This window comes from Equus caballus, chromosome 3 (genome assembly GCF_041296265.1).
Source record: "Equus caballus isolate H_3958 breed thoroughbred chromosome 3, TB-T2T, whole genome shotgun sequence".
Classification (NCBI taxonomy): Eukaryota; Metazoa; Chordata; class Mammalia; order Perissodactyla; family Equidae; genus Equus; species Equus caballus.
Window position 1 is genome coordinate 116,548,863 of NC_091686.1, and position 27,018 is coordinate 116,575,880.

Below are 27,018 nucleotides of genomic sequence, written 5' to 3' on the forward strand. Positions count from 1 at the left end.
ACATCTACAGCAGAGGGTGGATATCTTGTTATCTTGAGGGTCTTCACAAATTTCTGCCTACCACGTCTTCCCACTCAGAGTAAAATCCAGATCTTTGCTCTGGTCTGACAAGATCTGCCCCTGCCTACCTCTCCAGCCCCATCTTCCACATCTCTCCCCCTTATTCCCCGTTATTTGTTCCAACGACCCTGGTCTCTTAGCTGCTCCTCAAACTTGCCAAGCCTTTCAAGGGCTTTTGTATTTTCCATTTTCTCTACCTGTAATATTTGGTTATATATTCTCATAGCTAACTCCTTCTGCTTAAGTGTCATCTCAGCAAAGAGGCCATCCTATATCAAAGAACACCTAAGCACCAGTATCTCTTTTATCTGTATTTTCCTTTCCTTCAAAGTACATCAGCACTCTGAATGCCACATCTCTACTTGTTCATTTTGTGTGTGTGTGCGTGTGTGTGTGTGTCTGTGTGTGTGTGTGTCCTCAACAGAAATCTAAGTAACACATGAGCAGGGCTTTTGTTTGGTATAAACTGAATATCCCAGCATTTAGAGGAGTGACTGGCACATAGTAGGTATCAGTAAATATGGATTAAATCAATGAATGAAAATCATTTGACTGAGGAAATGAATTAATGGACAAGTAAATCAGGTCATGGAATTCAGTGTTTGGTTCTGAAACTTTGGTCTTCTTAAGAATTCATAGGTGAGATGCTAAGACCCCATCCCTAGATATTTTGAATGTCAATCTAGGATAGAATGTCAAAATGTACATTTTGTATATTTCTCCTATTGTTAAGCTTCTGGAATCCATAGACTTCACTTACAAAATATCCATGATGCCATTGAGTTGTTTATTTGGGCCTTAAAAACTGCCCATAGCCACCTACCAAGTCAGATTTGTATCTAGGTCTAGAGCCAAGATCTGTATCTTCCCATCCAGTGACCTGTATTTATTAATTTAATGGCATATAATATGACAGAGGGTGCTCTAGGCAGCAAGTGGCAGCTGGGAACAAGTGTGAGAGGGAACCCTCATCCTCGCAGAACTTATGTTACTGTGGGAGAGACAGACAGTGGACAAGTGATGAATAACCATCCCATAATTCCTATTCAGGCCATCTTCAGCCAGCTTCCTCAGCTTTGATTTTGTGATGGTTGCAAACTACCTGAAAATTGTGCTGGGGAATTTATTTTAGACATCGATTTCAGTTCACTCAGTGATTTTATGTATCCTGTTCTTTGAATAGCCACCTCTCTGGAGAAGGCCTGGTGCGCTTATATCTTCCTTCTAGTAAATAATTAAAGGCACTCAGCCTAGGACAATTGTCAGGCTGCCTTTCCTGGACCTGGCCTTCTGCCCTCCATAGAACACATGGGCTTCGTTTGACAAATGTCATTGGTCCCCAAAGGATGCTTATTCCTGGTAGCAAGTTTAATGATCTGAAGATTACATATCATGTCCCCTTGTAAAGTTGAACGTGTATAAAAAGTACCTCCTACATCCTGCAATTAAAGCGCTGTCTGTAAAATAATTAGTCACAAAGAAAGAATGTCAGGCACTTTTAGGGGTTTGCAGGATGACATTAATTTCATCAGTAATTACTTAGGCAGGCCAAGATCTTTTCAGAAAGATACTAAAAGAAATAATTTCCATTCTACCAAATTTCATATCCACACGTTTCATTGTTTCAAAACAGTTAAAGGTAAGTGGCAAGGTGAGTGACACCAAATATGCACAGTAAGAGAAAGATGAGAGGAAATGTTGTTTTAAGAGGCAGTATAGTGCAGTGGGAAAATTATATGCTTAGGAGTCACTTAGAGCTAGTTAAATGTGTGACCTTGACCAGGTAACGTAAGCTTATCCTGCTTATTATCCACATCTGCAATAATGGAGGGAGTTAACATCTATTGCATAGGGTTACTCTGAGAGTTCTGGGAGCTAATATATGGATATGCCTCCCACAGAGATGTGAAAATGGGTAAAAGAGGATAAATTGACTGTAACAACAAAGAAGATGCTAAAAAGCATGTAATTGCAGAATGTAAGACCTGGGACAGATCTGAGGTGCTTGGTGGAAATCCCTTATTTTAGAGATAAAGAGATTGAATATGGTACTGTATCAAAGTCTTGGGACCTTATCCAGCAAATTTTGCTGGAATATCCTGGAGTATAATCCATGCCTTAGGATACCAAAGGCAATATTTATTCACCCAACCCACCCTCTTCCCCTTAATTCTTAGGTATTTTTAAAGCATACCCAAAAAGCTTTGTAATTTATTTTACAGGTGCTTTCATTAAAAAATTATGTATCGTTATTAATCAATAGGATTTAAAATTGGTCAAATAGCTGCTGGCCCCATGACCTAGTGGTTAAGTTCGCGTGCTCCAATTCAGCAGCCCAGGATTTGCAGGTTTGGATCTTGAGTGTGGACCTATGCACTGCTCGTCAAGCCATGCTGTGGTGGCATCCCACATAGAAGAACTAAAATGACCTACAACTAGGACATATAACTATTTACTGGGGCTTTGGGGAGGGAAAAAAACCCAGGAAAATTGGCAATAGATGTTAGCTCAGGGCCAATCTTCCTCACCAAAAAAAACATACTTAAAAAAAAAAAACCTTCATAAAATTGGTCAAAGAATCATTGAACCTACCACTGTTCACTTAATAGAAGACAATAACATAAATGACAGTTTAGTTGCAAATATGCATATACACATATAAATAATACATTCATATTGAGATTAAAATGGTGAATTCGGACTTTTTAAAATTTTTCCAGTGGTGCAGGCTAATGGAAGCCAGATGCATGTAGTGGAAACAGATTTTAGAGGGATTATGCTCAGAATTTTAGTGGCTTTATTCTTATCTCAGATTTTGTTTCTCACTATTGGAAAAGAGTATGGACCAGTCTCACTCTGCTTGTTTGCTCGTCCAAGGTGGAGTCTGTTTGGAAATGGTTAATAAATGTAGCACAACGTCACCCCCTATCAGAATGAGCCGATCTGGGATAGTCAGGTTTCCATTACTTAAGGAACCAATCTCCCTTTTCTCCTTCCTCATTTGCTCTCCTTTAATACACCTGCTGCAGAGTAGTCAGCAGAGGGGGGATTTGAATAATAACAGTACTTAACATGTAAATGGGGCCTTTCACCCAACTATCTCAAGCCTCTCTGTAAAGATTATCCAGCTCAATATAGATCATGAGCATCATTTTGAACCTAGGAAAATGCGTACCATGCAGGTAAGTGACTTTCCTAAGGTCACACATGCAGACTGGTGCTGCTCAAAGGATGCTACCAGTAATTTGAGGATTTACTCACCTCAATTCACCCAGGTAAGGGAATCTATCTGAATTGCAACTCAGAGCTTCTGTATATTCCTACTTAAGTATCATTCGTTATATTCATATAACCCACAATTACAGCCTTTCCATTCCGTCAGACCTTTCACCTCATAATCCATCTTACGACTTTCTGTCAATGTTGACAATTCGTGTAATGCCATATATCACTATAATTCTTGAGGTTAAAAGCAGTGTTTATGACTTTCCCTTGTTGAGTTTTAATTTCCACATTTTAAAACCTGGCTCAATGAAACATAACATAACGCAGTATGTAAAAGGGATAGTTTAGAATGAAGAGAGAATCCACAATTCTTATTTGCAAATCTAATCTGCAGGATAAATGAAATGCAAAGGTTGATGGTAATGGAACTATGAGTTTGCCAAGTGGAAGATTTTAAAACCTGGAAATGGAAAAGGCATTTCTACTCAATTATACAAATGTGATATTTATCGTGTTTGACTTCTGGAGGATGAGGCTAGGCTATCTGTGTTACAAAATATACATTGTAGAGTAACACATTTTAGGAGAAAAAGCTCAACTTTTCCACAGGAAGATGGCAATTTGTCATTAAATAATGTACGAAATGTTAAGAAATGTGAATGCATATAAGTCGCCAGCACCCTGTGGGAACTCCATGGTGCCTCTCCCCTTCCTTGCCCATTTAAGAGTAGGTATAATGCTCTCACGAGATCCAAAGGAGGGAGCACTCCAGTCCTGTCTTACAAAATGTGACCTCAACTGGAAAACAAGAGAGCTGGCTTGGTTTCAGTCCTGTTGTCAATTCCCTGTATGGCCTTGGTAGATTATGCATCCTCTCTTGAATGCAATTCCTGCAACTGAAACAGAAAGATTTATATCACACGATCTCTCAAGTTTCTCCCAGATCTAAAATTTTATGAGTGTTCTATGATGTGAGCATGCTATGATTGACAATAGAGTTTTAAACTATGACATCAACTCTAGAATATTAAATATGTTGCTCCAAATAGCCCTAATTTCCCTAGATAGCTGCTTTTATTACTCTGTATCTCTGCCGTCCAATACGGAAGCCGCTAGCTTCATATGGCTATTAAACAACTGAAGCGCATCTGGTCCAAATTGGGATGTGCTCTAGGTATAAAATACACACTATATTTCAAGACTCATTAAAAATAAGCATCTAAAATGTCATTTTACTTTTTATTTTAATTGGATGTTGAAGTGTTTTATTTTGATAAAATATAAATTAATTTTATCTCCTTTAACTTTTTTAACATGGCTTCTGGCAAACTTTAAATTTGGTAGTCTATTTCTATTTCTGTTGGACAGCACTAGCCTAGAAAATATGAAAAATATACACATGTATGCTTATATGCATACTAATGGGTATAATATGTGCATAATCAAACTGTAGGTTTTTACCTTGAATATAGCCTAAAACACCATTTGATTCAATTCCCTGACCTCAGTGCAGTCACATATTATTATTCCTATTTTACCGATGAGGCTCCAATAGATCAACTCAATGGCCCCAAGTCAGAAAGCCTGTAAAGGTGGCATAGTGCCCACAGAGGGGGTCTCCTCCCATGGTGTACTTTCTAAAAACTGCTGTACAAAGTCACTTTAAAAATAGTATACATAACAGATTCTTTCATTTTCTGCTCATTTTTGTAAAGTGATATCTTATGCTTAAAAACATTTTTTGTCAATTTTAGAAAATGTTCTTTGACTCTAGCATTCTTGAATTCGATTCTTAAAGTTACTATCACCTGAACAAAAATATTAGGATCGGAGACTGCACTATAAATGGCACTACACCTTCTTACCTAAGTTGTGAACAGTTGAGAAATGAGACTAAGGAACGGCAAAAAGGAGAGGAGGGAAAAACACGCCTTTCATCACCAATAAGGCCTGAGTTGTTGGACTGCTGGACATGGTAATCACAAGAAGAATAACACCTGCTTCTCCTTGACAATCCCCTTTCTGGAATTTCTACTCTGTAGTTTACATTTTACCCTCAGAAGCCTCTCGGATCTGTCAGGACATTAATTACATGAATCACACTGTTACTTAGAGTCCTTATTCCTTATTCTATTTCCCATCCCCACTTACATCCAGCCACATTGTCCAATACAGCAAATGTATTAACAGTTCTGAATGAATGAAATAAAAAAATAAGATTCTACAATAAAAATGTATAATGATATTCAGGTAATAAAACGCCAAAAAATGGACATATCCGAAACTAGAATATAAACTGCCTCTAATTATAAAATTTCCCAAGGAGAAATTAAAGTTCAAGAATTACTTCCCATTGCACTTTAAGTCTAAAGATGTTAAAGTCTGAAGGTATTAAAATCTGAAATCAAATTGTCTTGCCCTTGTGAGTTAAAATTTAAAGAAGTTAAAGTCTAAAATTAATTCTCTTCAACTTTCTATTCTTCTCAGTCTCAGCTGGAGGGTTATCAATGCCTGGATGGATTGGCATTCCCTTAGCAACTCCACCTGAGCTCTTTCTCCCTGGAATGGTAATCCCAGTGGTTGTATTCATTTAATACATGCTCTCAGGATGCTCACTTTTAACATGCCTTACAAGTGAAATGTGCACCCGTGAGTATCAAAGTGATGGCTCCATATTTACTGAATTTAGAGGCCAATGCTCAACTCTTAAAACAGCTATCCAAAGAAAATTGTGTTCCTAGAATGTGTATTTAGCATCGACAAAGATTGAAGTTTAAACCAGCAAGGCCTGCATTTAGAAGGATTCTTACTCCTATGGTTGAATCATTGTCAATCATATAGCAGAGACTCAGTGATATCTGAATAAAGGAGGATAGATGGGAAAGCAAACAAATAAAATGTTTTCTTGCTTTTGTCCTTACTAGGATATTGTCAGCCTATACCAGTTGTCTAAAGTCTACAACAAATATACTTGAACTCGGTTGAAATAAATCCTCAACTGGTGGTTAATTTTCATTCTATAAGTTAACCATTTCTCAAGGAAGAAGACAGCTTGGGGAGGGGTCCACATATGCATAATATTTTTAATTCCATTTTTTCTTTTGAGTCTCATGTTTCTGGCACCTCAGCACTAAAATGAGCACAAGCTGTTTGTAATTGTATAATGTGCTGCTTTAATGAACCCAGGCATTTTCAGTTTTAACGGAATTGTCATTCACTGCCTACCTAAGGCTGGCCTGGACACTTCAAGCTATAACTTTGTTAGCTCATTGTTGTAAATACAGAACTCAGTTGCCTTGAAGTATAAAAGAAAATGGCCTATATTTAGAATGATTCTTACCCCTGTAGGTGAATCTTTTCTATGTTGCTTAGGAAAAGCTTTTCCTGTACAATATGTCTTGACCCTATCAGGCCCTATATGGCCCCTTCCAATCTTACTGAATTTTTACCCTTGTATGGGATCCCGTTGCCTGCCCATGTAAGCTAAATGTAGTTCTTAGCCAAGCTGAGTAGAATGAACTCTAGTATCATCTTTTCTGAGTCATCTAAACTTTGCTGAGGACAGAGTGGCCAACATTTACTATCTAGAATGACTGGGTCTCCTGGGTCCAGTAATGAAGTCCATGGACTTTTACTAAAGTCTGAGCATCCCAGTATCCAGGTCTGCCTCTATAGAAACAGTCATTTTCCTTGGACAAAGTCATCTAACACTGTAGTTGTCCACCAAGGTCAAAAATCCTATAGCCAGCTAAAGTCTTTTGGCTAAGCTTCAGCAGTTAAAAGATATCACACAATTCTAACAACCTGCTCAGTCTAAGGTATTCTTCTACAAACCACCAACATCAAAATGCATGTCCTATCCAAAGTCTGAAGACCCGGCACACCAGCATAATCAGCCACTCTTTGCATTTTTTGCTCCATAATTTTTCTCCATGTCTCATTTCTTGATTTTCTTGGCCTATCCACCCATTGTAGGGATCTTTAAGTGGCCCAATGAATAACACCTCTCTTCTATGCCCAGGTTATAAAAACATTAAGAAATAGAACAAAGGAATAGAAGACAGAAGTAAAAATATTATCCTTACTACTAATAAAAGCTGGGTGGAAAATATGGCTTATGGTGGACATATCTGTAAGTAAGTCAACTTACAATCCGTAGACTCCAGAATTGGCTGGACTCACTCTTTCAGTTAGCAGCAACAGTGGATGAGACACACCTGCATAGGTAGAGTACACGCTCAGGTAAGGGTAGGGCACGAACAATCAAAGACGTCCTTTCCCTGAGGCAGTCTCAATTCTAAAATGAAGAAAGGAGGTACTTAGTTGAATATAGTCATTTATCCTCAAATTACCAATCATGTGAGTCTCCGCATCTCCTCTTCAAAGGAGTTTAGAGACAGAATTGGGACAGCTATACTAATGGCATTCTATCCAACATGAAGGAAATCTCAGGGTAAGGAAGCAGTCTTACCCCCAATTATAACTTTTATAAAATTAGAATATAATGGTGCATTCATCCAAATTTTATCTTTCAGCCTCATATTCCTACCTTGTACTAGTTTATCTAAATCAAGGCATTTGAATAAAAGTCAAATTGCTTGACTTCATATTCTCAGGTGTTTACAGCAAATGGAAAAACCAACTGTTTCTCCCAAGCTCTTATGACAGCCCACATAACATCGTAGATTCCACTCATATTGATCCACCAAAAATTTCCTTAACGTGTTCTGGGCTGTCGAGCCTGCCTACCTGTATTCACACAGTCCCATAAGTGAGAAATATCAGTTTTCAGTCTCTGTCTATTTCAACAATACTCATTCTATGAAGCCCAGTTAAAAGCCGAGAAAACTTTCTTTAAAATGTGGAATACCTTAGTAGAGTGCCTTCTCCCATCTGTGATGCCCACGGCACTTTGAAGTGCTGGTACAAAACTTACTACGCGCTGCCTTATGTTATTGATATTTGCCTCTGTATTTGTTTGCCTTTCACAAACCAGCATTTACATTGCTAAAGAGCAGGAGTCACGCTATCCATCACCTCTGAATGTTCACAGTGCCTCCATGACTTATTCTGCATTGGAGGACTCTAACGATGCATTTGAGTTAAATTAATTGGCCCAAATGTTGAAATGTATAGAAGAAAGATGGTGGGATGCCCAGAAAAGGGCATTAGCTCAGCAGTCTGTACTAGCTAGGACACTTCATGTCCATGGGAAGGAAACTCAGCTTAAATGGGTTTAAGCAAAAGAGGAATATGTTGGTTTACGTAACCGGGAATCCTTTAGGTTGAAACCGGTTTCGGGCACAGTTGTATTCACGTTTCCAAGCATTGACATGAAGCAGCCATCTCTCTCTCCTTTTCTTGACTCCATTTGCCTTTGCCTTATTTTCAGACAGTTTTTGTATGAATCATGGCAAAAAAGCCTTACTGAGGCCCAAGTCCACCTTAAACTTATGGCTCTTAATTCCAGAGAGAATGAGGGCATTTTTTCCCTAATTGTCCAGAAGAAATGTCTGATTCACTAAGTTTGGTTGATGCACCTCCCCTTGAACCATATACTATTTCCAGGAAGCTGAAACACTTCCTCTGGATCAAGGGGTTAGAATCAGCTTTACCTGGACTTCTCTGAATGAATGTTATTGCTAAGAATGGAGGATGGAATGTTTCCTCAAAGGAGGACACACTGTGTACACAAAATAGCAAATGTCTATTAAAAAATTAGACAGAACTAGGGTCAATCCTAGTGTTGCCATGTACTAGCTATTTGAACTCATGCTAGGTGTTAACCCTCTTTTAAACTCTTTGTAAGATTTTTGTGAGGATTAAATGAGACACTATAAATAAAGCACCTAAGATACATAACATACTCAATAAATGTAATTTTCCTAAAACACTTCCTATATGTATTTCTTAATGTCATACCTATTTAAAATAAAGTGCTCCAGAAAAAAGTTAAGTAGAAAATAGAGAAAGTGGGAGAAGGTGATAGATGGACATAGAAAAGTCTACTGAAACACAATATAAACCAACAGTGATGTGAATGTCAGAGGCCACATATATAAAAAATTGCATTGAAATCTCTTTTGGAGAAAAATATGTTGCTGTGTGAATGCACTTGCTAACAAGTGCCAGCGCCACCTTACTTGTGAGCTTTGCTATGGTGTGATCCATTACACCCAGGTACCTTTCATTTATTTTTCAAAACTCATGTACCCAAGATACTTCAAGAAAAAATGTAAACATAAATAACATTGGGCATATGAGCATTCAAATATCATGTCACCTTCCCCTGTTGGCTTATGATTCTTACATCCATTACACCACAAATGACTCTTTAAACTGAAGAAGAATTCATTCACGTTAAGTTTTCAACAAAGATCTTGTGCTCATGTTAGATAAACAAACATTGCTGCTGTGTAAAGGGAGTTTAATATTTCTGAAAGATGCCCATTGGGGAGTGGTGACAATGATGAAAAATATTTTTTAAATATGTAGACTCTTCTATGAAACCACACAACAATGGCAGAGCAGCTCTGAACTAATTGCAAATAATGACTAATTTGGCTGCCACAAGCCACTGCTCTTTAAGCTCATCACCCTTGGTTCTTTAACCACATGGCCTCCACTGTCATATAATTCCAACTATCCTCACGATAACAGTTTTCAAGCTAACTTTTCTGATTCCTGTCACTAATTGAGCTGATTATTAAATTTGCAGCAACTTTTAGAGCTTCTTGTTAAACACTGCATCTATTAAATGCTAAATTATACACATATAAAATTTAATAAATTCCATTAAAAACACAATTAGTAAATTTACAAAACTCATCACTCTCTAATTATTTTAATTTCTTCAAACAGTATATGCCCTTAAGGCACTGTTCCAAGATCTGGAGATGCAAGAGGATAACATACAGTCTTTGCCCTCCAAAGGCCCACAGCCTAGAGTTCAGCTATATTTCTCAGACTGTGGTTTGATACACACGAGAAATGTCATATATTAATAAGGGCTAAGGGGGCCGGCCCGTGGCCGAGTGGTTAAGTTGGCGCACTCTGCCTTGGCGGCCCGGGTTTTGCTGAGTTGGATCCTGGGTGCAGACACGGCACCACTTGTCAGGCCATGTTGAGGCGGCGTCCCACATGCCACAACTGAAAGGACCTGCAACTAAGATATACAACTATGTACCGGGGGGATTTGGGGAGATAAAGCAGGAAAAGAAAAAAAAAAACAGATTGGCAACTGTTGTTATCTCAGGTGCCAATCTTTAAAAAGAAAAAAATAAATAAATAAAAAATAAGTGATAAGGCAGGGATGGATTCTATGGTCAAATGGATTTGGAATCAGTAGATTTTACAAAGTAAAATACATTACGTTACTGTAGAACTTTTCTGAAATGTTTATATGCTAACATACTTTGAAGAGCTCAAAAGGAAATGCAATAATCGGTATTTTTGGACTTAGTCAAATAGAATGCTTTTTGGAGGGATGTTCTTCTAGAACTAGGATCCATAGGCTAGGATTTTGGGAAATAATGCGCTAATGAGACAATACTTGTACTCTTTTTGAGGACTCACCTTTTGTCATTTACTCTCTGATTTCATGCTCTATAATGACTGATAAGGGACTAGATCATTCCTGCCTACCCTTCCAACTTTCTTCGTGGTCAAGTCAGCTTCCTGCTAATACAGGAAAATTGGGCAGCTTCCAAAACACTTTCATTCATAAGTCAACCCACCAGCAGAGCAAATGACCTCTAAAAGTAGAGGAAGGTTTAAAATATACTCTTGTAAGTAGTCATCTGACACTTTGTGTGAGGCAACTATTCATTCTCTTGAGGTATTTTTTGTAGCAATACTTTCCAGCTAGAATTTAGCATTGTTTAAAAGGACAGGTTGAATAATGAAAAAGAGTAATTCCATATAAATCAACCCAGGAGCAAATTAGGTTGATGGACTTAATAGAACACAGGGCTGGCAGATTGTCAATCCTCTAGGTCATCCATTGCTCTATGAGCTTTTGCTGAGAATTTCTCCGAAAAACTTACAGCAAATTATCGCTGTATTCTGTGGATGTCTGAGGCCTATTTTATCGCTAGAGGAGACAGCTTTTAAAGCTTGGAAGGAAATTCAGTGCGCAGCCTTACATCTCAGGGTTTTGGTGAAGCTGTATTTCATCTTCTTGGAGAAAACCAATTCAGATATAGTACAAACCACTGATATCATACAATGCCACTTATCACACTGAACGCAATGTTCTTGCTTGATGTTGCACACATACGTGTGCACACATGCATGCATGCACACGTGCGCACACAAGATTTATCTGTGTGGCACATTGAATTTCAATCTTTTACCAACATTGTTGTCATTGTAGCAGGTACCAGGTATCAAATCCAATAAAATTATCAAATTTTCTTCTATACATTCTCCTTTGGGAATCTCAGGTAAAGTTTTCAGAATTCCTTATTTTCTCCATGTGATGATTACTATCAAATACTTTTGCTCAACCCTGAGCCTTCTTCTAATCTCCTGGACTGCATTTCTATCTTTCTGATGGGCATCTCTACCTGGATAACCCAACAGTAACACAAACTCAACATGACATGGATTGAACTCTTGATCTTCTCATTCCACAGTACTCCTATTTTCATGTTTACCATTTATATAAAAGACAACTTCCAGAGCCAGCCCAGTGGCACAGCAGTTAGGTTCACATGTTCCACTTTGGTGGCCCAGGGTTTGCCGGTTCAGATCCTGGGTATGGACCTATGCACAGCTTGTCAAGCCATGCTGTAGCAGGAGTCCCACATATAAAGTAGAGGAAGATGGGCACGGATGTTAGTTCAGGGCCAGTCTTCCTCAGTAAAAAGAGGAAGAATTGGCGGCAGATGTTAGCTCAGAGCTAATCTTCCTCAAGAAACAAAAAGTAAAATAAATAAATAAATAAATAGACAACTTTCTTCACTCCCTCTCCCACTCAGCCATTTAAGCATAAAACCTTTTTCTTTGTTTCTCACATTTCTTAAGCTGTTATATACTACATTCACGATCCTATAAAAAAAATCTCATGAAGGAATATAAATTTGATATAAGAAAACAAACATTTGAAACTTCACTTTAACATAAGAATTCCATTTAATGAGCATTTTTAGACCATTGCTATGACGTAGGTAAACACAAACTAGCTGCATAACCTCAGGAAAGTCATTCAACCTTTCTGTGCTTCATTTTTATGAGGAAAAAGAAAATCTCAGCCTCACAAGATTATTGGGAGGATCCAAAGGGATGATGTCCATGGGGTTCTTTGCAAATAATAAAACAGTAAAAAAATGCAAATAGCTCAGCCATTTCTGTTCCATAAACTCACTGATACAACCTTAAATTCAAGCCTCAATAATTTCTTTCCTCCTAAAATAGTATTAAAATTTTAACAGGTTTTTCTTCTGGTCTCTGTTGCCTTCTGATCCATGAAAATTAAGCCTTCATTCATTTATTCATTCACTTACTCACTTATTCACTCAACTAACATTTAATAAAGACTACAAAGAGCTCAGCATTATGCCATGGACATATCCTGAGCTTTATTATCTAAAAAACTAGTGATCACACTTCTACAGAGGGTTAGTAAGAGTTAATGGGTGAGATAGGTCTCCCAACACAATACCTGACATCAGGTAGTGGGTGTTTGTTACCTGTTAGTTACTACCCTTTTATTAGTGTTAATAGATAACACCCACTTTTCCTGGCTCCCTGCCCAGTTTTCTCTAGATATGAAACACTGTCTTCTTTACACAAACATTTTTTTTCTTCTGCCTAAACAGCTAAGTCTCTATGATACACGATCATATATAGGCCTGTACATTGTGTCCCCAGGGATTTCAATATTGAATGAATAAACATTTAATGAATAAAACTTCCTAAATATCATATTGATGTGAAAAAAAATGGTTTTAAAGTTATTTTAAAACTTTTAAGGCAGTAGGCTATCAGGATACAAAGAGGCACCTGGCATCCCTATCAACACCCATAGAACAGAATAATCCCTCTTCCTCCTCTTTTCTTTCCCAGGCACTTCAACTTTTCCAACCATTCATTTGCATTTCCTTTGAATCCTCAAGCAGTCTTCAAAAATAGCTCTTTTACAGAAAGCAAATTAATCAACAGACATGCAGTTCTCACTGGGAGCAACATCCCAAGGAACTCCCGCATTCCTGAGCTCACCAACACGGTCACCTCAGTCTCTCCCTCCCTCCCTTCCTCCCCCCCCTCTCTGTCTCTTATACACACTCCTGTTTATGTTCTCCTGTCTCTCTATGTATCCAAGAAATTTGGCTGAGTAAGCTTATTGGTGATGAATTACTTTGCCACTGCATTACGAAGTTAAAAAAGAATGCGTTTCAACAACTCTTGCTTTCCTCACATTTGATTAACTCAAACCCATTTGTATGGTTCCCCATAGTTGTTTCTATAAATATCTGCCAGAATAACAATAATACTAGTCATAATTTATAACAATCTGATCCATAGACCCCAGAATATACCTGATGTATAGGATTAAAACATGAAATTGCTGATAGTCAGCTGGTTTTGACATAGAAAAACAGCAATGTTATGACTTAACCTAAAAGAACACATGCCACAACTTTGTAACTGTTCTCTTGTTTCTCCCACCACTGGACTCAGTTCTCCTTCAGGATAGAAATTTTATCTTATTCTCTTTTGGATGCAAGCCTCCAAGCCGTGGTACCTAATAGGTACTCACAAATGCTTGTAGGTAGGAAACAACTCTTTTAGAGAGAATTCATGTGCATCATGCTGGATGATTGACAGAACACTTTTCAGGATAGATGAGGCAGGGACTATCAGAAAGGGTAACTGTGTTGCTGATGAAACAAATCTTGGGTCAACAGACCAGCCTTAGAATCAAGGCTTTCCTCATAGCCAGCTCCATCATCTAAGCTAATTCATTTAATCTCATCGTCAAATCCCAATTCTCTCATCTATCAGATAACATTAACATGTTATCAGATATTTTTCAGTATTTAAATCTGGATAAGGCACCATGCAATTTGCCTCCATGACTTATTCAATAATCAAACCAACTTGATGAGTAAGAAATTATAGTTAATACCATTTTACAGACTTGACATGGAGTCCAAGGCCCTCTAACTAAGAGATACAGGAACTGGATTCCAACAGGGTTTGTCCAACTTCAAAGTGAGATTCCTAACCACTTCGTTATGATGTTCTCCCAAAGGCCTACCTAGCAAAATAGAGACGAAAATCAAATAAGATGATAAATGCTCAAATACTTTAGTTACCATTGATTGTACACCTAGGCTCATGCTCTATATTAGACACTTTATTTATTTTATCTTATTTAATCCGTAAAATAGAACTCAAAATTGGCACTATTTTCACCATTTAATAAATAAACTGAAGTTCAGAATAAAATGATGCCCATGGTCGCTAAGCTGTTATGTAACAGTCTTAAAATCTTAACAACCTACGTGACCCAAGCACATCCTCATTGACCCCGGATCCGCCCAGTCATGGCACTCATCGCATTCTGTCCCAATAATCTGGATTATTTCTCTAACTTCTCCACTGTATGTATATGCCAGAAAGGTGGTAGCATAACCTCCCTTATGATGACCGTGTTGCTATATTCTAGCGACGTGTGCCTTACATTTACCAGATTTGAATGAATAAATTGTCAATTTCATGAATAAATTATTTAATGAATAAAATAAGTCCTTCGCGTATTTGTCTCCCCAGAAGAGTTTAATCTCCATTGATGGCACTCCGTACATCTGGGTTGGTTAAACCTAAAAGCTCTACTTTTAGGTGAGGAATCGGGGATTCACCAAAGTGAAACATTTTCCCTAAGGTCACAGTCATACAATTATTAAAAGGAGAAGAGGGAACCAGAATCGGAGCCTTCTGACTTGAATCCAGGGCCCCGCCTCCTATTCCAGCGCTGGCAGGTAGTCACACTCATTACAGCCACCTTTATATTTAACTTCCCTTTTAATTTAGGCTCAGGTTTCCAGTATCGTACCTGGCAATTTAGCTTGTATTCACTGCTGATATATATTTCTAAATATATGCAGTAAATTTGAATGAATAAGATGCCTGGTTGAGCGGAAAATCTGGATTATTATGTCCTGAAAGCAGATCAACACAACCATTATATGCACATAAAAATAACCTTAGGATTGTTAATATGAATAATACGTTTTTTCACCATTAAAGCAAGATTTAGATGTTTAGCCTTTTCTCACATAACAGGCTGTTCATTTTAGTGCAGGAAGACTCTTAATAAAAAAGATTAATGAGGTAAATAGCTTTCTTTTTATATACACAGTTTTTTCCTCTTTCGGAAATGATATCCCTCCTGAAGACTCAGCTGCTCTCTTTGCCATAAATAAAGGCCACTTTTGGTCCCAAAGAAAAGACTGAACAGGTGTAGTCAACAAGAGATAATCTTAAATATTGAAACTAAAGCACTTGTTGAAGAAAATTCCCTTACTAACTTATTAGTAGGTAAAATTAAACCTCTACGAGATCTCTCTTCCTCCAAACACTTTTTCAGCTGGTAAACATATATGGCCATGATTCAGCCAAAGAAATGAAGCAGTAAAAATGAAAGGAGGTAAAATGTCTTCTTTTTCATTTAAAATTTGAATAGAACATCAAGTTTGATCTGAATTAATACTCTCTTCAACAATTCAAATTCTTTTTTCAATGGGAGGCAGAATTCTTGATTGCCAGTAATTCCTTCCAATTCATGTTCTCCTTAGACATTGATCCCTGAATCCTTTGGTTTAAGCGTCTTTGCTTCCTGTTAATAGACAGGTGATCTTGGGGAAGAGGCAAATAGTCCTAGGAAGAATGAGGTGTCTCTGACCTCAGGCCACTCAGGGATGCCTGAATTAAGCACTATTGTTCGCCAGTCTTCAAAGTGGCCCCCGATGATTCTTGCCTCCTGGCAGTGCCCTCCCCCACTGAATAAGGCTGACTTGTGTAATAAGTAAGATATTGTGGAAATGATGAAGTATGGCTTCTGAGGCTAGGGAGTAAAGAACAATGTCCCCTTTTCCTTGCTGTCTTGAATCATTCTCACCACAGAAAGCCAGTCTTGAAGCCATCAGGACACTTAAATGGCACTGTGACTCGTATGGTAAGGAACTGAGGCCTCCTGCCAACAGCCATATGAATAAGCCATCTTGAGTATGAATTCTCCAGGCCCAGTCAAGCCTTCAAATAACTGGAGACCTGGATAACATCTTAACTGCAACCACACGACAGACCCAGTGTCAGAAATACTCAATTGACCTTCTCTCAGATTCCTGGTGCCCAGAAACTGTAATACATTTTTTTCATTGAATCCACTAAAATCAGGATAATTAGTTACATAGCATTAGATAACTGATTAAAGCATTAATAAAATCAATTAAATGGCACTTTTACTTACTAAACGTGTTAATGGCTGTTCCCATTTTAAAAGGCATAGAATTGCTATATTACTATTGTTGGCAAAACAGGAAACAGGCCAGAGAGGATGGTAGAGCAAACCGGTGTCACATGGCTTGTAAATGGTAGAGCAAGAATTCAAACCCAGGTCTAGAGAATTCTAAATAACTTTTTCCCACCACTCTATGTTCAGAGTTTCAGTGTTCAAAGTTGCATTCAATCAGCTAACACATAGACAAACAAGGCAATCTGCCTGAGCTTCCAGGTCCAATGCCTGTGTTCTTCTTAGTATCTTGCAGGAAGGAGAACATCAGGGCTCCTGGACTCAGGCACTCATTCTCCCAGGTGCCAGGAGTCCACCCTGGGGGCAGATCACCTCCAGTGACTGGCTGATGTGAAGGAAGTGAGAAGGTATGAAAGACGTAGCCATAGTGCCTCAATTGAAGACTATCCTGAAGGTCCAAACCTGTCCCCGGCCTTTGTGGTCAAAGACCTTTATTGTGACGTCATTGCAGTTCCACTTCTTGTTCTGCCTGATCCTCTTGCTTTCACTTCCTCAGTGGTGGTGTTTGTGAGACCACGCCTCAAAAAGCTTCCTACATACGAATTTCTATTTCAGGGTCTATTTCTCAGATAACCTTCACAAATTTCCTTCTTCTCAATCCATTGCCCTGTTTTTGAAACGATTGAGCTGGCCTAGATATGTCTAGTCCCACAACCAGCTGTATTACTGACATCTAGGAAATTGAAAAAAATACAAATTCTCTCACTCTACCCCAGTCCTACTGAACCAGAATATTGAGAGGTGGAGGTCCAGTATGCCACTGCTTCCCCCACTTCTACTGAAAGCAGTTGAAGATATAAAGTCAAATCTTGAGTATCTTATAGTCTGAGTAGGGAAGACATACTCTTAAAAGTAACTGTAAAACAATGAGACTGAATATGATTATTGAGGATGACAAGAGCACAAGAAATACAGGTGAGGATGCGACAAAGACAGGGAAACCTGGAACTGAATGGTGTCTGTGGAAAGACTTGGAAAGGGTTGATTATAGACACCCTGGCTTGGCTGGAGTGGAAGTGATGATACAGGAGGATGCAGGAGATGCAGCTAGAGAACAAAGCAGAAGCAAGTTGACAAGCATCCTTCTGTGTCGGGTGAAAGAGTTGGAGTCTATCTTCGAGGCAGTGAGTGGACAATGAGAAAGTTTAATCAGTGGTGAAAGCTGGTGACATTTTTGCTTTAGGAAGATCACTACGCCAACCATGAGAAAGATAAATCTGAAAGCAGCAAGACCTTGCCTACCTTGGGGATAGCCCGAGGGCATCTTAGAGCCTCTGACAATGTGTGTCTCTGGTTTCTCTCGTATCAATTTTCACCCTGAAACACTGCCCACTGGAATATCATTAAGCAGCTCTCATGCACAGTTTAAACAACTCACAGTTGGAAATGCCTAGATGTTTTAAGGGTAGGCTATTTGATTTGCCTTTTTCTATTCCACATTAAAATGAAAAATAAATGGCTCCTAACCTGTGCCTCCAGCACTTCCTCTACACAAACCAGTATCAATTTAGACTATTAGGCCAAGCTGGCTTCTCCTCAAAGGCTGATTTGGGACTGAAGGATCAACCCAAAATTCTTGATAATACAGAAGAAATTGCCTGTCTAGGTCTAAATTTGCCATCCATAGCCCCCCATAGTCTATTGTTCTTACTGCCTTATTCCTTTACTTTACAGTATGCATCATTTTCTAGAGTTCTGCATGTATGTGGAGCTTTGTTTATGATTTGTTCTCACCACTAGACTGGCAGCTTATGAGCATCAACCATGTATCTCTCATTTGTTGTCCTCATGCTACTCAGCACAGTGCCTGTCACATAAAAATCAGTGGCTGAGTAAACATGATCAGAAGGGGAAATGATCTCATTTTGTCCAAATTCCATTTTCCAAAGAAAGCTTCAGGACTGTCACTCAAATCTGTGTTATAAAAGCTAAGCCTGATGAAGTATCACTTTGTAGTGGGAAAAGAAAGGTCTTTGGAGTCCAATAGACTCAGATTCAAAGCATGAATTTGCACAGACAGCTGTGTAACTTCGCATAATGTGTATTAGTTTCCTCTGGCTGCCTTAACAAATTACCAGATACTGGATGGCTTAAAACAACATAAATTTATTCTTTCATAGTTCTGGAGATCAGAAGTCTGAAATCAAGGTAATAACAGGGCCGCACTCCCTCCAAAGGTTATAGAAGATAACACTTCCTTGACTTTTCTAGATTTGGTGTCTCCTGGCATTCCTCAGCTTGTGGCAGCATAACTTCAAACACTGCCTCTGTCTTCGCATGGTCTTCATGCATCTCTGTGTATATTAGTTTGGGTTTTCCAGAGAAACAGAACCAACCAGAATTGGCTGTTGTGCTTATAGAGGCTGAGAAGTCTCAAGATCTGCAGTTGGCAAGCTCAAGACCCAGGAGAGGCAACAGTACAGTTCCAGTCTAAATCTGAAGGCCTGTGAACCAGGAGAGCTGATGGTGTGAATTCTAGTCTAAGCCCAAGTCTGGAGCAGGAGAAGACTGATGTCCGACCGCTAAGATAGTCAGGTAGAGAGAGTGAATTCTCTTTTATCCTATTTAGGCTTTCAATGGGCCAGATGTAGCCCATTCACATTAGAGAGGACAGTCTATTTTACTGAATGTATGGATTCAAATGTTAATCTCATCCAGAAACACCCTCACAGACACACGCAAAATCATGTTTAACCAAATATCTGGACATCTCACGGCCCAGTCTAGCTGAGACATAAAATTAACCATCACATTGTATCCTTTTTTTTGCCCTCCTTTATAAGGACATTCTCATTGGATTTAGGGCTGCTCTAATTCAAGATGATCTTATCTTGATCCTTACTTTAATTATATCTTTAAAGATCCTATTTTATAGGTGCTAAGGGTTAAGACTTGGACATATCTTTTTCTGAGAACTCAATTGAATTCATTACGGTATTAATTTTCTAGGGCCACCATGACAAAATACCATAGACTGGTTGGTTTAAACAAAAGAAATTTATTCTCTCACAGTTCTGGAGGCTAGAAGTCTCCAGAGGAGGTAGCCCCACCCTTTGGACCCTTGGAGGAGATAGGCCCACCCTTGGGATCATTCTTCCCTTTTCTTGAAGGATAACACATGTTTGCAGCTGTATCACTCTATTGGCTCATCCTATAGAATCACAGAAATATAACAGACTTCCCACATTTCGCCCCATCTCTGTGCCCTGCTGTCCAAGCTGGCAGTGTTTCTCTTGGTGTAACTCCATCTCTATTTCTGGTTTCTGCTGAGATGCCTGATTAGATTCATGAATCACACCATAATCTCTTCATCAAATGATTTTTTACAGCCACACTCTTGGTGCTCTCTCCCCAACACATTTTCTCACTTTTTGCAGTATGGTAGACTGAGAAATTTCCAAATCTTCAAGTTCTTATTCATCTTCACTTTGCAATTCCTTCAATTATCTCTCTCCTCTCATATTTTCCTATACACAGCAAAGAGAAATATTTTGCTTAGAAATAAACATACAAATGCATGGCTTACAATTTCTACTTTCGACAAAACACAAGAATACAGTTTGGCCAAGTTCTTTGCCACTTTATGACAAGGATCACCTTTCTTCCAGTTTCCAATAATATGTTCCTCATTTCTGTCTGAGAATGCACCAAAATCACACTCATATTTCTACCAACAACCACTTCTAGGCTTTTTCTAGCATGCACCTGAAAATTCTTCTAGTGTCTATCCATTACCCAGTTCCAAGACCACTTTCACATTCTTAGGCATTACTTACAGAAGCACTTCACTTCTCAGTACCAAAATCTTTTTCAGTTTGCTACGGCTGCCATAACAAAATACCACAAACTGGGTGGCTTAAACAGCAGGAATTTATTATTTTTTTACTGTTCTAGAGGCTTAATGTCCAAGATCATGGTGACAGCAAAGTTGGTTTACTCTGAGGCTTCTCTCCTTGTCTTACAGATGGCTACGCTCTTGCTGACTTTTCATATGCCTGTTCCTCTGCACACACACATCCCTGGTGTCTCTCTTTGTGTGTCCAAATTTTATCTTCTTATATGGACAGCAGTCACACTGAATTAGGGACAATCTGTATGACCTCATTTAACTTTACCTACCCCTTTAAAGGCCCTATCTCTATATACAGTCACATTCTGAGGTGCTGAAGGTTAAAGCTTCAACAAATGAATTGGGGGGGGGGATTCATCTAGCAACATTTGTGCAATGTATGTACATGCTCAGAGGTAAATAGAAAACATTCTGTATGTGATATGGAAGAGCTCCACTGACCATGACCTGGACTATGTTATTGGGTGGCATTAGAATGATTCTCTCAAATGATGATCACAACCAAAACATTTTGTATCAGAAGCTCCAGTGCTCGGGCCCAAACCGTAATGCTTTTGAATCTCAAAGTCTTAAAGTTTGGCCTGATTTCCGTGGTCTGCAGGGAGAACAACCATTAGTACTGTGGATTCATATAACCAAGGTTGCATATCTGACATGGAAGAGAGAGCCTCCTCTTTTGCAAACAAGAGATAAGATAATCCTCAAAAAGCCAAACTTCTTCTCTCTTCTGTATCTGTTTGGTAAATGCCAGCAATGAATCAGGACCTTCTTTAAGTGTGGGGAATACATAGCTCCTAGCAGGTTAAGCAAGATGACTAGTTACATGTCCCAAGGCAGCTTATATATTAGAGGGGGAGAAAAATAAGAAATAAATATATAAAAAGATAAATATACTATGTGATAAGAGTTTAGAATAATAAGGATGATGGTATAAAGAATATATTGGGGCTGGAGTAGAGAAAATAAGAAGTCATTCCAGACTGAGTGGTCAGAAAACCTGTCTGAGGAAGACACTTGAATTGAGATCTGAAAAATGGAAAGTAATGTCAGGGCAAAAATGAAGGAAAATATTTTATACAAAAAGAATAATAAATTCAAATATCCAGGGAAAAGAAAGTAGTGCCATGTTCTAGTGAAAAAAATAATAATAAAAGGTGGGTAGTATGATTACAGTATGATGATTGAGGGAAAGTGTTAGGTTGGTGAGACAGTTGGAGTTTAGAATGACCTATTTTTTAAAAGATGGAAATATATTTCAGTTAAAAAATAAAGAGCTGAAGAATTTTAAGCCAGGGAATGACAAAATCTAAAATATATTTCTCAAGGAATGCTGTCAGCTGTGTGAAGAATTGCAACTTCTAGCTCAGGCCAAGAAGGAGTAAACTCACCACAGCTAACCTCTCCCCATGATTACACTAAAACTCAGTATGAAATACACAAAGAAACTGTTTGAAAACCCTGAGAAGTAAATAAAGCAGAAAGAGTGTGGAGAAGAGTTGAAACTTAGAGAGCAGGTGATGCAAAGGTAAAATCACTTAGTTTCTTCTTATACTTGTGACTTTGTTCCAAGGGCAGGCCCAAGCTACAGTACTGCACATCCATGTCATTGAAGTCCCAGAAGGAGAGAGAAGGTTACACAAAAAAGTTCTGAGTAAATAATGACCAGAAACTGCCCAAATATCATGAAAGACATAAATTTGCATGTTCTGGAGCTTAGTGAATCCTAAGTAGGATAAACTAAAAGCAAACAACGTCCAGCATATCATAACCAGTCTTTTGAAAATTAAAGACAAAAGAAAGCTCTTTAAAACAACTAGAGTAATATAACATATTACATCATATGGGGAAATAATGGTTCAAAATTATGGATTTCTCATTAGACACTATGGAAGACAAAACAGAGTGAAAACAGCATTTTAAAATGCTGAGAGGAAAGAACTGCCCAACCAGGATTCCATATCCACTGGGAACATCCTAAAGAAAAGATGACAAAATAAAGAAACTCATGAATTAAGGACACTTCAGAGAAATGATTTCCAGAAGACTTGACTTAAAAGAAATAATAAAATAATGTCTTTACATTGAAGAGAAAAAATGTTAAGGGAAAACTTGGAGCTTCAGAAATAAAGATAAAAACAACAGAAATTGTAAATATATGGGTAAATATAAAAGTCTATTTTTGTTCTCTGAAATCCTTTAAAATATTCATGACTGTTGAAAGCAAAGACGGCAACATTGTTTAGCAGAGCATTCATTGTAGATGTAACACTATAAGGTAGATGTCGTTAGTGTGTCACAGTGTAGTGTAGTGTTTTAGTGTAGTGTTGTAGTGTAGCATAGTGTTATAGTGTAGATGGCACTGTAACATAAATGTCAATGAGGATGGATAAAGATCCTGATATGATTGCAAGACTTCTGCTCTTTGTTGAAACAGTAAAATAATAACTGTGTAAACAATGAAAGTTTAAACCCTAGAACAACCACTAAAAATAAATAAATACATGACATTGATATAAGATATGGCAGAAAACTCCAATGGATAAAAATTCAACTAATTAAAATAAAAGCAAGAAAGGGAGAATGGAGAAACAAAACCCAGAAAGGACAAACATAAAACCAATGATAAAATGGCAAACATAAATCAACCATATTAATATCACAATAAATGTAAATGGTCTAAATGCAGTGATTGAAAACCATGGACTGTCAGGTTGAAAAAAAAGGAAAATCCAACTATATATTTTCACAAAAACTCTACTTTAAATATAAAGACAGATAGGAGTAATTTTTTAAAAGATGGAAAATGTGATATAATAAAAGACATAAGTCAAAAGAAATCTTGGATGGCAATATTAATATCAGAGAAAGTAAACTTTAGTATAAGAAAAATTACCAAAGATAAAGAGGAAAATTACATAATGATATACTATTCAGTTTACCAAAAGGATTTTAAGTTTGTAAGTGTATATGGTCTTAACCATAGGATTTCAATGCTTGAAGTAAAACCAAAAGTAGATATAAGTCAATCCAATAATTTTAGTTGGAGATTTCAACAATCCATGTTCAGTAATACGTAGAAAAAATAGCCAGAATATTAGTAAGGACATAGAAGGCCTGAACAACACTAATAACAGATTTGAACTATTTGATATTTCTAGGCTAATCCACTCAACAAAAGCAGGATAAAAATTATTTTTAAGTGCACTTTGGATATGTGCTAAAATGGACCGTATTCTGAGACATACAATAAAACTCAGCAAATTAAAAAGTATAGAAAGCATCTAAAGTATGGGTTGTGGTCATAAAATAAAATTGAAGTCAGTAGCAGAAAAATACCTTGAAAATCTACAAGTATTTGAAAATTTAAAACACTTAACTAAAAAAATCCATGAGTCAAGAGGAATTCAAAATTAAATTGGAAGATATTTTGATTGAATGAAAAATTTTAAAAATACGTATCAAAAACAGTGGGATATAGTTAAAGCAGTGCTTAGGGAGAAATTGATAGCATTACATACTTCTATTAGAATAAAAACAAAAGTTTTAAATCAGTAGTCTCATCTTTCACCTTACAAAAGAGAGATATGACAGCAAATTAAACACAAAGCAAACAAAGAGAAATACTAAAGATAATATCCGAAATCAATTACACTGAAATCAGACAAGTGGAAAATAATACAATGAAAGTAAACTTGGTTCTTTGAAAATATAAATAAATTGATAAACATCTAGAAGTAATTTCATAAATTATTATTTTAAATAGGCCAGTTCTATAAAGACACAAGCAGAACTCACTAAGAAGAAATAGAAGGCCAGAATAGTCCTATATTTAGTAAGAAACTTTAATTCTTAGTTTAATAACTTTCAGAAAGAAAACCTCAGTCACAGATGGCTTCACTGGTGATTCTTATCAAGCATTTAAGAAAGAAATACTACCAATGCTAAACAAACTTCCATAAAAGAGAATATGTGTGCACACTGAATTCATTTCATAAATCCAGAATGAGCCAAACCAGAGCAAAACATTAAAAGGACACCCACATATCAATATTTCTTATGAATGTAGATGCGAATGTAATGAGAAAATATTAACAAATCAAATACAGAAATATATAAAAAAATAATGCATCATGATAAAAATTAATGTTTTTCCTGAGAATGCAGAGCAGATTCACCATTTGGAAATCAAGTAATGTGATTTACCATATCAGCAGATTCACTAGATGCAGAGAAAGCGTTTGACAAAATTCAATGTCCATTCACACTGAAAACCCTTAGGAACAAGAAATAGAAGGGAACCTTGATAACTTGATATTTATTGATGAAAGACTGAATATTCCTTTTCTATGATTGAGATCAAGAAAAGATGTTTGCTCTTAACATTCTAATTCAACAACAAATTGGCTGTTCAAGATAGTGCAAAAAGGCAAATGAATGAATAGATAGGTGGTTGAAAGATAGGAAGGATATGAATTGAAAAAAAAACCTCTTTCTATTCACAAATGACATTATTTCCTGCATAAAGTAATGTCAAAGACTTAAGAAAAAAGATTATTGAACTAAAAATATTTAACAGTTCATAATATACAACATCATTATAAAGATCAATTTTATCTTTATATACTACCAATGAAGAATTGGAAATGGGAATTTTAAAAATAGCATAAAAAAACAATAAATACTTAGGTAAAACTAGCAAAACGTGCAGAATATGTGCATTGAAAACTACAATACATTGGCAAAAGGAATCAGTGTAGACTTAAATGGAGTGATATACTGAGCTCATGGATTAGATGACACAGCGTTAAGATTTCAGTTCTCACCAAATTGATCCATAGATATAATGAATTCTTTATTAAAATCCCAGCAGGATTTTTTTTAGTTGTCAACAAGCTTCTTAGAAAGTTCATATGGAAAATCAAAGGCTTGAAATAACCAAAATGATTTTGAAAAAGAAGAAAGTTGGAGGACCTATACTCCCTGATTTCAAGACTTACCATAAATCTACAATAATCAAGACAATGTGGTATTTATGAAAGGCTAGATATAGACCAATGAAATAGAATAGAGAATATAGGATCAGACTCCATGTATATGACCAATTGATTTTTGTCAAAGGTGACAAGGGATTCCAGTGGCGGAAATGTAGTCTTTTTAATAAGGAATGCTTAAAGTATTGGAAAACTATTGGCCTCCTCTCTGCCAAAAAGAAACAAAAAGAACCTTGACACACATCTGACATCTTTTACAAAAATGTAACTCAAAATCAGTTATGGATAGGACTATAAAACTTAAAATTATAAAACTGTGATCTTGGGCTGAGTGAAGGTATCTTAGATATGACATGAAAATCATGATCTAGAAAAGAAAAAAGACAGGTAAGTTAAACTTAATCACATTTAAACTTTCTCAGCAGAATACCTTGCTAAGAGAATAAAAGACTAGATATAGACTGGGATAAAATATTTGGAAACTCATATCTGACAAATAATATATAATAAATTTTCACCAAAAAATATTTACAAGTGGCAAATAAGCACATGAAAAGATGCTTAACATTACATATAATACTATAATATATAATACTATATATGTATAAAATGAAAATATGTTAAATTATGTATAGAATATATATATATATACACATACATATATATATATCTTCAAGTGCTCAAGTGCTGGCAAGGATATAGAGCAATTGGAGCTCTCTCATACACTTCTCATGAAAATGAAAAGTGGTAAAGACAATCTGGAAAACAATTTGGCAGTTTTATGAAGTTAAACATACACATACCCAGCAATCCCACTCCTTGGAAATTACCAAAGTTCGATAAAAAGTTATGTTCACATAAAAATCTATGTGTGAATATACACAGTGACTTTATTCATAATAATCCTTAACTGAAACAACCCAAATGACCTGCAACTCGTTAATGGATAAACAAATTGTAATATATCTTTACAAGGGAATACTACTCAGGAATGTGAAAGATCAAACTGCCAATATACACAACAATATGGATGAATCTCAAATGCATTTTTCTAAGTGAGAGAAGCCAGACTTAAAAGGTTGCACAACATATGATACCATTTTCATGGTATCCTAGAAAAGGCAAAATTATAGGAAAGGAAAGCAGATCAGTGGATGTCACCGATTTGGACAGGGAAAGGAGCAGTAAGAAGGAATTTTGAAAGATAATGAAACTGTCTTGTATGTATTTGTCAAACTTCATAGAATTGTAAAAGAGTGATTTTACTCATGTAAAAACATTTAAAAAGTGAGTGAAGATTAGATTATAGGGAATGAAGATTAAATTATGGGGCTAATTAAAAAAGAATTGTG